We start from the raw sequence: 19415 nt of genomic DNA on the forward strand, positions 1-19415 counted from the left end.
CACTTCAAAGAGGTCCATCCCTACCATTAGATAGTGTAAGGCCTCAGACAGCAGATGCTGGAGGGCTCCTGGTTGTTTCTTCTCCTCAGCTTCCTGCCTATTTCTTTCTGCTGGGGATTGTAGCAAAATATGTCACAAGCATGCAGCCCAAAATAGCCTGATGTCCTCAGGTGCACTGGAGGTAGGCTTGCCATATGTCAGGAAAATTACTGACATGTCCTGGTTTTCGTTGTACAAATGGCATCGGGGGGAATTTTGCCAAATTGGCAAAATGTCAGGGAGAACCCGGATTTATTGCAACTCGATGGAAGTGAATTGGAGGATCCCACTGACAGTGTTAAAACAAGATTCAACTACCAGTATAGACAGCTTATGTAAATGGAATGAAGGAAGGAACTATTTTGTCATTTGCTTCAGGCAGCAAAATGTCTTGGGCTGTCCCCCAACTTCAAGACATCAAAACAAACTGGGGTGAGGGTCAGTCAAACTCCATCACACAGATAAAGCATACGTAAGATGGACACAGAGCTGCAGGGAATAGACCACCTGAGCTGTTTTGTTTTGTAGCAGCTGTGTCAAAGTCTCTTGGGTTTGTCTCTTTAATCAGGTATCAGACTTACTGCTGCCACAAAGAATCACAAATAGTATCAGACAGATTTCATGCTTCCCCCCACCCTCATTGCATCATAATTCATTAGAATGTGCTATAATATATATCTTTATCTCAGATTATCCTAACAGCAGCCCATATAATCCTGTGGCGTATGTTAAGTAGCTTGCACAAGGCAAACCAGTGAGTTACTTGGGATTTTAATGCAGGTCATCCAAGTCCAGCTTCAAAGCCAATCCTCTGTGCTTTGCACCACACAGTTTCATGCAATCTAATGTTTAAATTCAGTTCAGGCTCAGCGAGTTCAAAGTTCAAAGCCAATAGCTGCTTCTCCCAAAAGGAAATGATACTTATCAATGATTCTTAGAAAGCAGGTAAGAAACCTTATATGGAAAACCAACTTTCATTTGAGTGACTAAAAATGAGGAAACAACCCTCCAGGATTTTCTTCCTTGCTACTACTAGAAGTTTGTGCTGGGAGCTTTATAAATAATGATTCAGCAATCTGTGTTTCACAGTTGCTATCTGTGCATGTGATGAACTGTGTTTAGATAACATGGAGGGAGCGCTGCTCGGAGTGAAGAGACATCTCCCAACAATCCTGACAAACAAAGCGATTTATTTTCTTCACAGTGCTTAGCCATGTTTTATTGTGCCTCTCTGTTGGCAGGAGGAATGGGTTTGAGGGCATGACACCTCAATGAGATCCTGCAGCGCGTGTGACATTCTGACAAATGGCTACATTGCTGCGCACACAGTACGACAAAGATTGTGGCACTCTCCCATAGTAACCACAACATTTGAAGGGGGGGGAATCTTTCCCTGAGCAAGAAACACAGATAAGAACTTTGTGGTAATGTTTCTGAAATCATCAGGGGAACTCTCAGCTGTCAACATACAGGATAGTCCCCAGGCATTTGTTTTGCTATGAAGCCTGAAGCTGGCACAAGCTTTAACTGTGACCATGTTGTACATTTCTGTGGGATTTTTAACATTGGCATTTTAAATTCTTTTAGTTTTCTCACCTTCATATTCTCCATGAACTTTGCAAGCTGTGCCATGTGTTCATGTGATGCCTCTTTTTGTGGTTACTTGGGTGTAGGGATGTAAGAAGCCATCTCTTTATGTTCCACCACATCTTATGCAGCACTGTTTCTGGGCCACTACAGTTCAGCTTCTGGTCAAGACTATGTTATTCTTGTTGTTGTGTGCTATCTAAAAAAAAGGGGGGGATGAATTGTGTTATTGTTATGGTATCTGACACCATTCATTTCTGTAAGGTCCTTGGATGGTTGCTCATGAGAAACCAGGCAAAACTCCAGCCGTTTCCTTAGTAGTTTTATTGTGCATACTATGTACAGTGCAGAGCTAAAAAGTTTGTGTCTGTATCAACCGTCTGCAGAATCCAGGAGTGGCCCCTTCCAGTTCTGACCCCAACATAAGAGTTTCAGTATACGAAATCTCTGCCTACCCTCTTTTTGTTTCACCCCTCTGCGTACGTGGGGTGATGGAAATAGCGTGTCTCCCTCCTCACCCGCTGAGCGAGAGGAGTGCAGGGTCTCTTCAACATCCCCAGAGCCTCAGCTCACCAGCTCCCAAGCTGCCTGCCCCTCCTCACTGGAGACCTCGCTGCTCCCTCCGCTGGATGAGGAGGTGCTACTGGTCAGGTGGGGCTGAGGCTCTCTGCAGCATCCCGAGAGCTCTTCCACCACCCTGCGCTGAGCCGGGGACAGTTCCCTGACAATTTCAATGCAAAAGAAATGCAATGCAACATTGGGGCAAAGTCATTAATTAGGTATCATCACATAGCATTTGCAAGATGAAAACAACAACAACAACAACAACAACAACAACAGACAATTATATTCACTGGATGGATTTCCATTCTGGAAATGAAACGAATAAGCGAGCACTCGCAATATCTGTTCCTCTTTGCATTTTTGTCAGAATTCTCTGGCACTCTGATTTTTTGTTTGTGTGTGTGTGTGCAATTTATATACCACTAGATCATAAAAACAACAACAACAACAAAACATGAGGGTCCTAATGTTTGTCAAGGGTCTTAACAAAAAATGTACCCAATTGTATCCACCTGCAGTTACCCAGTAAATGTTTCTTATGCTGTTGTGTCACACAAAGCAGAAAGATTGGCGTCTCCTATTGGCATCAATGAAGTATTGTAACTGATGGGGCCAATCCACCCCTTTCAACAGTCAGACTGTTGAACTCACAAGGTGGGAAGGGGAAAGTTCTGCACCCTGCTCCAGAGATTTATGAATGAAACTGCATTTCCTTCCCCCTCCCCCCTCACCTAGCAGATGAAATTATGTGACAAAGGAAGGCTGTGCAGTATTGTCTTATCCACTTAACAGTTGAAACAGCAGTGCAACTGCGCATGTGCAACTGTGTATGTGATGTTGGTGGAGTGAATGGATGTGGATGGTCATGCATGGTACACTTCCCTAACACTTGTTCAACCTTTACATTTGTAAAGGAACACTGTGCTCTGCCATCCAATAGGAAACAACCCTGTGGAGTCCGAGCTTTCCATGTACTACATCTGGAAAAGGAAAACAAATGACATGAAAAAGAATGGCATTATTGAAGAGATTAAAGTGCGGGGAGACGCCAAGCTGATATTTGTTGAACATGGTAATCATCAGCCATATGTAAAGATTTAAGCTATAGTCATGTTCAGCTATGATGCTGAGCCTGTGACTCGTGGGAGTTTTATTTCCCCCCTCCTTTAATAGCTCATTAGTGTTGCAGAAAGCTTGGTGTTTGAAAAGGTTTTCCTAGGTGGCATGTCAGCTGGTGATGGCCATAATTGTTGCACTGAATCTTTTTGACAGCTCACAATCATAATTATTTTCGGAGTATCAACAAAAGAGCTGCAACACACTATTTACAGCATCCCACTGACTGCTTTGTGCACTGGCCGGGTTTTGTTTTGCAGACATCTCTCTACCATATGGGAAATGCTTGCTCTTCTTAGTCCTTTTATTGCATTTCAATCCAAATTAGGTCACCTGTTCTGCTAACAAACTTACTAGAGCCAACAGGATATCACAGACAGAAGGAGAAAGGAAGATTTGAGAGGCATTACATTTGCTGAGTCTCCATGAATGGGGAAAAATGTTTTGCTTATAATGTGATAATAACTGTACTATTACATGACCCAAACATTGGAGCTAACAGCTCCAATTTGCATATGCCACCTCAGTTAAAGCTGTATCAAGGTGTGTGAGAAAGACGATGAGTCAGGCCCACTATGAAATCTTGAATTAGTAGGTGCAGAAAGAGAGATACTGAATACCTATAGTCTATCTTGCAATGTTTGAGTTTAGTGGCTACAAATCTCCTCCTCTCTCATTTTAATGGAAGTTAACACAGATATGAATGCATGCTTGTTCATGAATTTTCAAGAAAGATCTTCTTTCTTTTTTTTACCTATATATCTCAAGACTTTTATTTGCAGAATAATCATGAGTTTGCTTCATATATATAAAGCTTGGAAGCTGGAGCTGCCTGGAGTCACTCAGTCCTACCACCCATTCTGTTTCATTCATACATCACTACCATTGCTTCAAAAGAAAAAAGAAAATACATGGGAATCCCATTGGTAAAGAAAAATGGTTCTTTACTTACAGTTATTTTAAACTCATGAGAATGGCTTTGGATTCTACACTACACAACTGGAACTACCTTCATGGCATCCTTGTGCATGAAAGGAGGGAGAATAGAGAGAATGAGCAAGAGGAAGTTTAGGTGTGGGGAACCACAAAGTGTATTTTCCCAGTCTGCCTGCTAGTCTCAACCCTGCCCTCTACTGAATGGCAGCATGCCAGGTTTCTTATCCCCAACAAAGTTTGTATTTTATTAATGAATACATTGAAAGTGTGTGTTATGTAAACAGTGTGAACTAAATGCATAGTTATGTGTTTAGACCTTTTACCTTTCCCCGAAATAAATTCACACAAGAGTCAGATATTTGGTTTGGTTTTTGGCAGAAATTTAGGCCACAACTTTATTGATTACAATCAAGTGAGTAGTTGCATAGGTTCTGGTTCGACTATCTCCCTGCACCCATGCAGGCAGTGCTGTCCCAGAGCCACATTTGTAGGACAGCCATGGATGAACACCAGGGACAGCTGATGGAGGGAACACCAAACAGCCTCCCTGATGTCTCCTGGACATCTAGATCCTTCCGATCCCAATGGGCTGTATGCACCCTAGAGGCCCTGGTTCGAAAATGCCGGTCATAGGCAATGGCTGCTGCCTCCCCGGCCATAGAATAAGCCAACTGGACTATGGATAGGTAAATCCAGAGATGTAGGCTCCTCTTGGGGTAAGCAGCAGAAACTACACCCGCGAAAACTTGAAAGGCGTCAAACCATTTATCAAAGGAAAGGCAAGCCTTTCTGGATTTCTTCCTCAGTGGGGCTCCATCCTTATCCTTAACCTGAGGGTCCTCATCTGGGGGAATTAGTTTGACCATATCCACAAATTTACCATTCAGGGTCCTATTCCGGATCCTAGAAGATAAGTGTGCACCTGGGATTATGTCTCTAGCTGAATTGGTAGAGACTGTAGTATCCTTTACTGGCACACCGTTGAAGCACTCTAGAGGAAGGCCATATTTGGCTCTGTGTGTATTAGCTCTCCTTAGCCACGCCCATTGAGGGAGCCTAGAGGTCCCCTCCATATGGCCCCAATAAAGGATGGGAGGGGAATCCAGTTCCTCATCACTAGTGTCAGAGGACGTACTGGTGGAAGAGGATGATTCAGCATCCCTGCGCCTCTTGGCCCTGCGTCGAGAGTGGCCACTCTTGCACTTCCTGCCACCACGCAATGGGACTACAGGCTTTGCCAGATCCTCGCCAGATGATTGAACACCGACTGCCTCCATGGCTGGGCGTGAACAAACCTGCACAGAAGGAGAAACAGATGAGAGCAAGGAACCCTGCCGAGAAGTAGAAGGCCTGTTCCCCGATTAAATATTGGGAGCTGCGGCACTTATTGGCACTGGTGGGGCTAATTGGGAGGACGACGTTTCCCATCAAGAAGCCTGCCCAGAACTTGCCGCACTACTCCCCCCAATGCTGGGGCTAACAGGAACCACTACAGCAAGCTGCTGCTGTTGGAACTGAGAAAACAGCACCCCCAATTGATCCAGCATTTCACTAGCTTCACTGGCATCCGAGGGGGCTTGGACCTCGTAAGACGTCAAAGCGACCGAAGGGCCTGGCTGAGAAGCCGGCTGCTCTGGAAACCGCTGCGCCAGGCTATCCAATTCATCATTTATCCTGCTCGCAGCCATTGGATCTGTGCCTATTCTGGCCAATAACACAGACATATGGTTTAAAGTGTTTTGAGGGATAGCTGGCTGCGAAGGGGAGTGCAAGGACTGAGACGCACCCCTCGTAACTCTCCTCTCCTGCTGACCCGGGAGTGCGAGGCGCTTAACTGGCATGGTGAAAAGGCCTTATTGGTAACCATATTTGTTGTATTTTTGTTGGTGTTTGTCTTCTAGATGCTATGGCCAGTCGGCTACGCAAATAAAGTTTGAATTTGAATTTTGAAAAGGCCTTAAAACTTATCAAAACTTAATACCGTACGAAGAAAATGGCGCTGAGACTAACTCAAAATGGCACCCACTGGAAGTTGGCATTCGTGCCAAATTAAAATGGCGCCCAAAATGGCAGGTGAAGAAGGCGTCTTACGAACCCAAGATGGTGGTTCCCACCCAAGAACGCAGCCCAGGCCATACGAAGCCAAAGCGTGCAGGGACAAAAAGAACTGGGCTCGCAGATGAAGTTTTCCGCCCCACTTTCCACCTGATCCCAACGGAGCCCCAGCACCAACCCGCCCCACCAGCCTCAAGGAAAAGCAAGACAGGTGAGGCCGAAGGCACCAACGCCTGGTGAGTCAAGGCAAAGGTGGAAATGACGACCACTGGAAAAACGGTTCCTGAAGGCATTAAATTCCGCCCCCCAACAGACTCCCCGCAACCCAGGAGGAGAAACTGGGGGGATAGAAGGGTCTATCCGCGAAGGCCCGCAGGCCCCAGGAGGGGGGGGACAAGACCCAAAACAAGCGCTCTAAGAACGGCGGAAGGGATGGATTAAGGGAAAGAGGGCAACTACGGGAAAACTAAAGGGAAGATTGAGGGTAAAAGGGGAAGCGATCACCAAAAAGTCGATCGAAGTCTCTCAGAGCAGCAGCGATCCACGATCCAATGTTCCGTGTTCTGATGTGATAGCCCCAAAGAGGAAGCTCGTAAGCCTCGCATGGGTTTATATAGGTCCCGCATTGCTGCTGCTTCAAGGCACCCCATTGGCCAGATTGCACCCAAACAACGTGGGACCCACCTATCAGGGGTTGTGGCTGTTCCAGGATTACCCACCCACAACACCGGGTCAGGTGGCCAGGTCGCACCGCAACATGTGCCGTCTTTAATGGAGGACTCGATAAAGTGCATACAATAGGCCAGAATGGATGGGAACAGGATGCCAAAGCACACAGTTACACACAATGGGATGTAATGGTATGGAACAGGCCTATGACTGACAGCCACCAAACCCAAAATGGGATGCTCAGTCCAATGCTGGTCATTGCTTGTAACGATAAAGATTTGAAGCTGTTCAGCCTTCCCTGTCTCTGTATTAGGAAATTTAATGTAATGTGCAGCCATGTCTTTAGAATACTAAAGTCAAGGCCTAAACTGAGATTTAATGCAGTCAAGGCCAGCATAAAATGTTTTCCCCCTCTTCTCTTTTAGTGCATACATTTAGTGCACACAATGAGTTTTACACATTCAATAGAACTCTTCAAGTCTTCTGAAATCTGAGAAGAGAGTAGCACTGTTAGTTTTCTCCAGAATGCACCCTCTTGTTCTCCTCATTCCTTTTCTCTACTTGTTCTTACACTAAACAATTACGCTAGCATGCTCCCTGTAGAAAAGCATTATGTTGCTATTGTATTATATGAATGCAACTGTTATGACATATGACTTCGTCTTTGAACAGGTTTGTCATTGATTCAGTGGTTCCCCCTTCCCCTCGGAATGACTATCAAGAAAAAGAGGTTTAAATTTATATTCACTTGTGGTTAGGATTTAAACGATCATTTGCTGGGGTTTACTGAGGCACATGATAACAAATAGACCTGATGCTCACTAACATCTCTAAGAGCATCACTGCTATATATACATTTGGCAATCTGAAGCTAGTACAATACGACTTGTAGCTATAACAGGACAGGGGAGGGCTAATAGCTCAGTGATGGAGCACATAGCTTGTAAGCAGGAGGTCCCAGGTTCATTCCATGGCATCCCCAGTTAAATGGGGGGTGATGTGAAAGACTTCTGTTTGTGATCCTGGAGAACTACTGCTGCCAGGAGATGAAAAAGTGCTGGTCTAGACACAAAAAGTTGGACCTGACATATTGCAGCTTCTATTGTTTCATTGACCATGTGTTTTCTACAGCCAGTGCTGGGAGCTAGAGGACAGAATTGCAAATGCCACAGAATTGTGGTTTTTTTTGGGGGGGGGGTCATCCCGGATGACACCCTGAGCCCCTTGCAATTCTCAAGATCCTGTATCTGTGAGGATAGGATCTATGACAGCAATCTTGCAAAACCAGTCCCTTTGTCTAGGTAATGGTCTGGCTGACTGGTTAAGCACCATGATTAGCAGAACCAAGTAAGTTGGTGTCCCTCACGACCTAGCTGCTTGGTTAAAGAACAAAAGGCAGAGCTATCAGCCCCCCACCCTTTGCTCAGGATGCATGTATGTGAAAATAAAACCATAAATCCTTACGACACCATAGTCTCTGCTCACCCTCATTCCAAGGAAACTGAACTCAATGGATACCCAGGCATCTCTCACTGCTCAGAATTTGGAGTATATTTCACAACTTTGAACAAGTAACTGATGAGCTCCACAAGGACAGCAAAGAACATGACTCTTTCATTCTGCCATTGCTATTATCAATAGTACTAAGAGGCTGCCCCAACCTGTTCAAGGTGGCAGCACTCCACACAGCTGGAATTCACTTTCCATGTGGCTTGACTAACAACACAGGAGCCCTCTGTGCCATTGGCAGGACCTATCTAGAGTGGCATGGAGAGCCTTCACACAACCACAAGTGAATAACATGGAATGCCGTTCCTGCCACACAGAATTCCACCTTGCAGAACTTAATATGTCAGTGCTCAAATTCTGGTCTTACATGTAAAATGCCCAGCAATAACTTGACCTGCATTTGTTTAATTGAACCATCTAAGTGCGCAGCTGGTGGCAGGGAACTATTATTACCGTCCTCGCCATGTAGGGATTCTCAGTGCCAGTCCTCCTTGTACATTCCTGCTCCTGCTGTAAATAGCTCATTAACACAAAGGGTAGTAGACTATGTGATTGAATAAATCTAGCTCTGATTTGTTGCTTTTATTTGTCCCTGTCGCTGCCACAGCTAAATGCTCATCTTCGGATAGATTTATATCCTCCTCCTTTTTCAGATTGCAGCATCTGTCCTGATACAAGTTGTTTTCATAGTTATGCAAAAAAAAAAAAGGTAGTTGTGATTTCAAATATTTCATTTGATTGTTCTCATGGGTGTCTCGGGAGCCTGACAGAAAACCGCTTTCCTGCAGCTTTCCAGTCTGATTGCAAACACAGCTGGGGATAGGCAGCACTGCAGGAGCTCAGGCATGGGCTTCTAGGCCCTTCCCACTTATTCCCATTGGGAAGGATGAAGTGATGTGGAAGGGAGTGAAAGAGAGCAGGAGCTCCGAGAGAAGAAACAGCTGAAATAGGGAAGAAGTACAAGAGTAACCTGTGAAACCACAACCAGGCCAATTCAGGGCTTGCTTTCTCTTTCTGTATGAGGGCCAAAAAAATGAGAGTGAATCCTGGTAAGATGGAAGCTCTGTGAGTGTGCAGTTCCAGGTCCAGGGGTTGGGGAATTTGCTGGTTCTGGACAGGGTTCCACTCCCTCTGAATGAACATGTATGTAGTTTGGGGGTGAATCTATATATGGGATCCTCCTAATTGAGGGTTCTGGTTGCACGGGGGACCCAGGGCTCCCCCACAGGGTTAATGTTTAAGGGTGTATCCCAAGCCCTAGCCACGGCCCTGGGATCATGCCAGGCTGTTTGGGCCAATCGCCTGAGGTGGCATGATCCCAGGGGCCGATAAATACGGCAGCGTGACACAATTGGGAGCACTTGCTTAGCGCTGCCGAACACCCATCCTCCCTCCCTCCCTCCCTAGTGTTAGGCAGTGTTGCTTTGGCCTTGCTTTGGTTTGGTTTGCCTGTTTTGGAACAGGGGCTGGGTAGGAATTTTTCCATTTGGCAGATTGGCTTTAGCCACTTGGTTTTCGCCTACCCCTCAGCAACCATCACAACTTGTAAGGTTTGGCGGTTAGGCAATGGCTCATTGAAATGTGGGGGAGGGAAATGTGCCCCTCCAGAAACAGGGTATTCTCGTAAAGGAATCTGGGGGGTCCTGGATCTCATCCGAAGTCTGCTTGAGGGGCTAGGGCCATGCCAGGACCACTGGAATCCTGGGGTGAGCTTCGGTTGGTCTTCATCAATGTTGCTTCCTTGTTTGGTTTACCCTTTTAGACTACCAATCAGAGATGTGGAGTCAGTTACAGTCTGGAGCTAATGCCTAAGCCAATACCACTCACGTTGTTATATTCAATAAAATTGTGGCCAAAATTTTCCCCAACAACTTAATACTAAAATAAGTGTCTGTGTGAAGTTATTTCAAGGGGGTGGGGTCCTGGGGGTCTCGGAGCGCAACCATCTTTGTCACTGAAGGCTCAGGTAACCTCTGCAGCAAGGAGTGCCTATTATTGGCTTATACTGGTGTGCCAACCAAGTCCTTTCCCAGGAAAGTGACTGGGAAGTGAACTGTAAAGTGTTGGATGGATGAATAAATGATGAATGGGAAGATGTGAAAACACCCTGTGAACAAATCAGAATGAATGCTCAGTAAAGACCAGACCTACTATAACTACTCTGTAAACTCCGTGCAAGCAAATCATGAAGAATGCTCAGTAAATAGGTCTTCTGGAGGAAGCCTCCCTTCCCTGGCTACTTTCTCTCTGCTGGGATAGGGAAGCTCTGGGCTTTGTAAGAACGAAAGGAGAACCTGCTGAATCATTCCAATGGCCCATCTAGCCCAGCATCCTGTTCTCACAGTAGCCAACCAGGTGCCTGTAGAAATCCCTAAAGCAGGATTTGAGCACAAGAGCACTCTCCCTTCTTGTGGTTTCCAGCAACAGGGATTCAGAAGTACTACTGCCTTTGACTATAAAGGTGGAGCATAGCAACATGGCTAGGAGCTTTTGATAGCCCTCTTTTCCATTACTTTGTCTAATCCTTTTTAAAAGCCATCTAGGTTGATGGACATTTTGGATTGCATCATTGTCCAAAGAACTGGGATGCCATTGGAAGAACCTTGGGAAAAGATTCTGCACATTGTCAGGGTGGAGGTGGGATGTGAACAATGGAAAATATTTATAGTACCCCCTGTTATCTGTGATTCTGACCCTGTAAAAGAGGTGATATGGAGGATTGATTACTCCTTTGTTTTCCCGGAACAAAAATGATCAATGAGGCAAACATCAATGTACGTTAGTGCTACATAACCGCTAGCAGATTTTGCCAGCAGGAGACAAGAAAAGATTCAAAATGGTGCCAGTATTGGGAGACAAAAGACTGTTAGCTATAACTGATTTAATATTTAAATGATTGGCTTTTACAGACTTTCTTCAAGGCTAGCACATAGGGACACTTGGGGTTTATGATTTGGCTGTGATTTTTATTGTTCCTTTTCAATTGTATAAAAGGCATCTTAGCTTTTATTAGTTTTATGAATTTCTGGCAGAATGAGAGATTCCTGAATTTCTGCTCAGGGTTTTCAAGGTGATGGCCTATATTTATCTCTATTTAATAAAATAATGTTACCTGTATAATACGACACATACCACCAGCTGTAGAAGAGGAGTCATAGCCACACCAACTGCAAAGCAGGCAAAACCTTTGCTCCCTTCTTCTTGCTTTGCCTTGCAGAAGCTCCCCCATGAAGGAAGAAGAGAGATGCTGGACCATCTCTTGCAAAAGATGCTCCCAGGGGCACATTTGGAAATATAGCATGGTCCCCACCACAAAATGGCTGCCTTGCTACATCATTGTCACTCCCCAAGAAACTGAGTACAAGTCAAAGGTCAGGTTTGAGCTCCAACACACACACACACACACACACACACACTTCACAAGCAGTAAATGTATTATGTATTATGTTCAGAGATGACAGGTGACAGCCTAAATGCAGACAAAACCAGAGGGAGGTATTAGCATGTTGGGTGATGTTTGCAAAAGTGATTATTTTTTTAAAAAACAAAACACTTAAGGGAACAAAGAAACTCAACAACCCCATGGAGGCCTGAGTATGTTCAATAGACATGGAATATTGACTGCCATTTAAACAAACAAACAAACAAACAAACAGAAATTATGTGGTGATGGTAGAATGCCCCACTTCAGAGAGCAGTTCTGCCAGAAGTGATGATTCAATTCCACACCCCTATTTCCTCACATATTCACAGTAACTTAATAAGTTGTGGCAGGGAAGTTGTTCCCCAAATGTACACAGTACATACATCTTCTCTTCTTTTAATACACAGCTAAAATTCTCAGCATTTTTCTCCAGTTCCTAAAAGCATATTTAGATGTTTCAGAAAAGATAGCTCAAAATAAGAAAACTTTTCTAAAAGACAAATAAGACGATCTCATTACAAAAGCTATACAAAACAGCTGTGTAAAACTCAACTCAAAGCTCTTTTGTACAAGAACTAGGATAAATGTTTATTGTCCATTTAAAAAGTAGGAAAGGTGGGGGAGGGCATGATTATTTTAGGGAAAAGTGCCCAAGACTACTGAAAAGGTCCTGTCTATGTCATACTATCATCAGTCAAAATGCCAGCGCAGGTTCCCCTCAGGTTTCAAGAAACTTTGAGAAGGAAAGGTATGTATGTAATGAGGGGGGAAACTGCTTCCTACGCCTACTAAGAAATTTGATGATATGAGTTAGATCTAGCAATGGTAGAGAATTCCAATAAAAAGAGAAAGAGGAGCGAAAACTGCTGGTGTTGGCTTATTCTTCCCATGTGTGGAGCAAAAATCAATCCAGTTAATATGATCAGTATTCACTGTTACTTTTGCTTTCAATTACTTGATTTCATTTCCCCTCATTTGCATTTTGTTTATCTATTTGTTAGTTTATAAAAATATTTATATAGTGCTGTATCATAATGATATAAAATATTGTTTACAACCATATTTCATTTGCATTGAAATGAATGGGGTAGAAGAATACAATGACAACGTAATTTACACATAGGTGGCAAGCCCCAGTGGATCGGAAACAGCACTACCTGTGACAAACAGAAGAAGGAATAGATCTCTGCTTAGATCCAAAGGTTGATTTCTGACTCCTTCTGTTAGAGGAAGGAAATCTTTAGACTGAGGTAGAGCTTTTGTCTGTCAAGATCCATATTCCACTGGAGTGGATGGGGTCACATGCTGACAGTAGATGGTGCCAAAGCCAGTAGTGGAAAGGACCAAAACCACAGAACCACAATCCAGTAGGCTGCAAGGAAAGGGATAAATTCCTCTTGTCAGAGGACTCAACTGATAGCTTGCAGAGGGCCTTTGAAATTAGGTCAGGGGCTCCTTGAATGTAGGATAAGGTTTGCAGAGAGCCTGTGGATTTCAGGATGTCCACTCTTGATCCAATCCAGTGACCATAGACCTGAGTGCTGGTACTCAGACATCAATACCTGACATACAGATTTTTGAAACGTGCAATTACAAAAAGGAAATGCATACTTTATCTTTAAAATGACCCAAGTCAAATATACAGTTATGGTGTCCCACAGCACTCGAATTTCAATTAATGTTTTAGAGTAGAGTTCTGCCTTTATTAGAAATAAATTTCAAATAATATTTTGCTTATATAATGCTGTGGCGTACAGAGAATTGTTGGAACAGGAGATGAGAACAGGCGCTGATAGCATGGATAAATTTTAGATGGATCCCATTTTTTAAGTTAAATGCGCCTTTAATAAATTATTGTTATTACAAAATGCCCAGCAAACTATAAAGAATGTTTAATACATATGAGTTAGTACGGCAAGTGGAAATTCAACTTGCTCATATCCTGATGTGTAGTGACTCTTAACAGCTACTTTAATACTATTCTAATCAGATTTTCTTTTTGCATTTAATACAGTTGGGATGAAGCTTTATTGGTTTGAATTCATCTTTGGAATGTCTTTTTGTGATTATTGCTTAGTAATTTTTCCTACCAATAGATTGCTATGCTGCGATTCTTCTGTTATTGTGAATAAGGAACCAGCTCTGGAAAAGATTAATGTGGCGTATAAGTTCCAGATCTATTGCAATGGCATTGGTTTTCTTGCTCGAGATTTAGGGCACTGTTAGTAGCAACAATATGGTGACTAAAGCTTGTCCAAGACAGTTTGCTGCCTGAGGCAAATGATAAGTTGGTGCTCTCCCTTCGCCACATACAGAAGCTGAGCAAACTGAGAATTAAATCTTACTTCAACGCTGGCCAAAGGACAAAGGAAGCTGCCTTAAACTAATTCAGACCACTGGTCCACCAAGTTTAGCAATGTCTACACTTAGAGGCAGCTGGATCTCTGGGGTTTCAGGAAAGCGTCTTTCCCAGCCCTACCTGGAGAAGCTGGACATTGAACCAAGGACCTTCTGCATGCAAATCATATGCTTTGCCATTGAGCATCCATCACCCCACCTGAGGGCTACAGACTAGCTTAGAGAGTGCATGTTGGGTCACATAGCTCACACATCTGTCCCCTCCAAGTCCTCACCCTCACTGTTCACTTCAGAGCATATTTACTCTGCCTAGGGGCAGAATTGCAGAATTGGCCCTGATGGTAACTCACAACAGCCCATCCAAATTTCCTATTATAAAATAATACTTTTGTTAGAAGTAATATAATGTTTGATTGCTAGACTTATATTTGTTATAAACAACAGCATAAATTAATTTTGAAAACTATGTAATTAGATTCAGATTATAAACCTGCAGCTAGAGATATAGCTAAGTGTTTTTCTATGTGCACACTGTGAAATCCAGAATGGTAAAGAGACTTCAGAGATGATACACCCAGGTTTCATTGTATATGCATTTTATCTAGCCCTCTTGGTTGAAGATAAGAACTTGAAAATATTATTCAAAGCCTGCTAAAGGCCATGCCTGAAATTTGCAAAAGCAAAGCAAACCTTTCCCACTGTCCAATATGGATACTGAATATCCCCTGTGTGCAAAGGGGACTTTGTTTTTCAGGATCTGGTGTTGGAAATCTTCTGCACATAATTTCAGTGAGCCTACAGTAATCTCTTCAATACATCTGACTTGTGCAATCTGTCTAATGTCTTGTACCCATCCAGCATTTGCATTGCATGCAAAGCTGAGCACAGCTTGGACAGAGGCGGAAGCAACAAGGGCACACAAGATTGAAACAATCCACCATTTTAAAATAGCAACTGTTTGCTACATGCACATGCTGCAGATTCAGTGGCAACACAATTGACTGGCTGAATTGCCCAAAATTTCAAAACCTACAAAGGACCCGTGACAACACATTCCCATGAATTTGACAAGGGGAAGGGCCACAGCTCAGTGGTACAGCATCTGATTTGCAATAAAATGGATACTGGTTCATTCCAGTATCCTTGTTGCATGTGTGACATGGGATGCTGGCATCTCTAGGTAGGGCTGGGAATGCCCACCATATGAAAACCTGGATAACTGTTTCCAGTCAGTGTAGACAATACTCAGCAAGATAATCTGACTTGGTATAAATCAGCATCCTCTGTTCCCATCACACAATAGTTTGCCTTCCCCAGCAATTTAGGTCTCTACTGCTTCCCAGCTGCTAACTTCTCTTTCTTGTCTTACATATCCCAGTTCCTGCCAAAATGTCCCAAACTCCACCAGAATCCACATAAGCATGCCTCAATTCTGGAGGTCTGGTTCTACTCTGGGTTGGTCCTACTGATTTGCAAGGAAACCTCATGGCCTTTAGTCCAACTATTTCACGTTCACACAGGGTAAGTGTGAATCCATGAAACTGTTGCTGCTGGTTAGTGGAGGTCAGATGACAATATTAAACCTAACATGCGGTTTTGAAATAATTAACACCTGTTTAAATCAATGGTGCTAAATCAACTTAAATCCAAGTTATAATTGATGTAAGAATATATACAAAGTTATAGGGCTGGGAGAGATAGTGCAGCTCATCAATAGCCTGCAGCACTCATAGCATATGTGACATGGGATGCAGGAGCAACATTTCTCCTCATCTGTAACCTTCCGTAGCCCTTTCTGCCAGCCAAGCTAAAAAGCATCCAACTTCTGCATGTCAACTTAATTTGAAAGGTTGATATGCTTAAAAAGAGCATCACCACTGGAACAGCCAGAGTCATATTCCTGACCGGTTTCAAGACTGGTTCAGCATATAGGTCAATTAAAAAGGCAGTGCTAGTTAGGAAGGTTTTTTATTATGCAACACTTGCCACTGTTCCCCACATGGCCCTTCATCAGCGATAGTGATAGAATATGAAAACACTTCACCTTAAGTAGGGAAGAAGCAATAATCCCTGGTCAATTGGTCCACAGTCATTGCTGCACTGAGAACAGCTGGCGGTGAATAACTATCATCTCATTGAGAATTGCAGCACACAAGATATGCGCTGCTTGCCAGCTGCCCTATTTGCTCCTTCCTTTAAACTATAACATAATTCTCTGGAAACTTTTAAAATATATACTGCATGGCACACTGACAATAAACTCGTTGTTGTTGCTGTTGTTGTTGTGTGTAAAAAGGGCACTTTAAAATAATGGCAAATATATTGGATTTCAGGGGCGAGAGTGGTGTTGTTGTGGCTCTTGCCATTACTTACCATATAGATAGCAATTTCAATGTTCAAAGTGTTTCAAAATCCTTCTTTGGACCAGGCAGCTGCTGAGGCCAAACCACATTGATAGGAACAACTAATATACAGACATGAATGGAGCATTCCTAAAGTAATAACAAAAGGCAGAATAGGGAATCTTTGCTGAGCTGTTACTTTGCTAAGGCATCAATCTATCATTAGATTATGAATCCGATAGAAGCTGAGAGGTGAGGCTTCAATACACTTCTGCCTCCCTGCCTTGTGGCCGGGGGGGGGGGGGGAGCTGTCTCCCATATTATACAGTAAAGAACAGACAAAGAGATAGGCCCCTTCATGAAGCCATTGTCAGCCAGTGGTTTTTATGAGAACCATTCTTGAGTACGTTTATTTAATTTATTCCATTTGTATCCCACTTTTTTATCCAAGGAGCCCAAGGTGATGCACATGGTCTTCCCTTTCCTTATTAAAATCCCACAACGACTGTGTGAGGTAGGTTACACTAAGAGGTTTGCCTGTCCCAGGGTCATCCAGTGAGCTTCATGGCTGAGTTGGGGATTTGAATCCTGGTCTCCCAGGTCCTAGTCTCACACTCAAATCAGTACACAACACTGGCTTTTTAAAGAAATGTATCATTGTCAGCGTTTGCCTATTATTATTATTAGTAGTAGTAGTAGTAGTACCCCGTCCATCTGGCTAGGTCCTCCAAGCCACTCTGGGCGGCTTCCAACAAATATTAAAATACATTAAAATGTCACAGATTAAAAACTTCCCTAAACAGAGCTGCCTTCAGGTATTTTCTGAATGTCAAGTAGTTGCTTATCTCTTTGACCTCTGATGGGAGGGTGTTCCACAGGACAGGTGCCACTACCGAGAAGGCCCTCTGCCTGGTTCCCTGTAGCTTTGCTTCTCGCAGTGAGGGAACTGCCAGAAGGCCCTCAGCACTGGATCTCAGTGTCCGGGCTGAACAATGGGGGTGTAAATGCTCCTTCAGGTATACAGGGCCGAGGCCGTTTAGGACTTTAAAGGTCAGCACCAACACAGAGACACTGTTACCTTTTTCTCTCTTTTTTTGCATGAAGGTACATTCCAAGTGTTGCAAAGTAACTTTCTGCACAGTACTGGAATATCTTGTTATGTTACTGAGAAATAGAGAGCGTTAACATAAAATAAAAATTATGCCTTCAAAACGAAATCTGAGAGGAAAAATCTGGAGAAAAAGACAACTAGCTAATTTAAGGCATTATGTGCTAAACTGTTTACAAAATGAACTAGGAATATTGTGGCCTCAAGCTCCCCTTTGGATACTGACTTCTGTTTACTCCAGCTGTGCCAAAACCCTACGGTGAGATGCAAAACAAATACATCAGCTTACAACAACCATCAAAAGAAGATATTCTTGAACAATTAACATATAGATCCTCTACTCCATAAGTATGTTACACAACAGCTCCAAGTTGTACATTCTGACCATAAAACACAAGATTTATGGAAAAGTTGTTGGTGAGAAGTTCACATCCCCCCTCCTCCCCTACAAATATAAATTCTCAGTTTTTATGCTATACTAGAATTCATTTCTTTTTAAATATAAAGCCAATTCTATTAGTAATGGGTTGGTCCTGGGTTATTCGCAATTAGGAAAAGGGGAGAAATGTTATTCACTTTGTATTTAAAGCCAAATTTTTCAGTTTTGCAATTTATGAAACAATATGGGAACTGAAACACAGGCATCCTTCAAAAATTGTACTTCTCTGAATTTTGCAATGCAGTTCTCCACCCAAAGAATGTTTATAAAAATATATATGTTAGGGGACAACATGCATAAAAAATGATATAGTACTAAAATGAGATACAAAAATGCCAGAAATTGTTTGCTATGATGTGCACAAAAATATATTTATTAGGAGCAATTTGCAATAAAATGCTGAATCATTTTCATGAGGATTTTTTAAAATGTGAATGGCTGCAGAATTACAACTATGTAGAACTGAATTTTAAACTGGCAGTATGAGAAACCGAGAAAACTAAAATTGACAGATCCTTCCAGCTCTAACCACAGTTTACCTATCTTTCTTCAGCCCACTGCAGAATGAGCAAGGCCACAGGCTCCATCAAACCTTGAGGAGGAACACCAGTCAAGCCTAGTAAATCCTTGCAAAGAGCTAGCACAAGTATAATAACTTCACTTAAAATATCAAGAGCCAAATGCCTTTGGGTTCTGCCAAATCCCCAACCAATCCACAATACCTCCATCTCCCGTGTATGATGTTCCAAGGTCCAGAGGCAGTTTTAGGGTAGCGTAACCATTTTGGGCACCGTGCTGCAGGGGGCACCAAAATAATGCTGTAGAAGAGAGCATGAGAGGCGGGAGCACCAAATTTTAGCATCACATAGGATGCTGCTGAAAACTGAAAGCATAAAGTCCACCACTGCAGAATCATACAGGCACAACACAGTGTCGAAAGCAAGCAAGTAAGTTGGGGAAAGGGAGGTAGACATGAAGTAGGGCTTAAGTTGTGTGCTGCAATAGGAACCAATCTATTATCACATACGGCTCTGGGTTATTTGATGAACATCTAACACGTTTGACAGAATAATCAAGGTTCCTTGAATTAGTTCCAGACATTCACCCATTGTGTTGACCTTCATGTGCCTGTGCAGGTAGGATTGTCTGTTCAAAGCACTCAGATGAGCCTGACTGCCTTAAGTTGATCCAGCCAGCAACAAGGCTTTGTGGAGCAACAGGATGGCAGTAATCTGTAATCCAGATGCTGCTTGCTGGTTTGTGGATGAA

The sequence above is a fragment of the Lacerta agilis genome, chromosome 4 (assembly GCF_009819535.1).
Source record: "Lacerta agilis isolate rLacAgi1 chromosome 4, rLacAgi1.pri, whole genome shotgun sequence".
Classification (NCBI taxonomy): Eukaryota; Metazoa; Chordata; class Lepidosauria; order Squamata; family Lacertidae; genus Lacerta; species Lacerta agilis.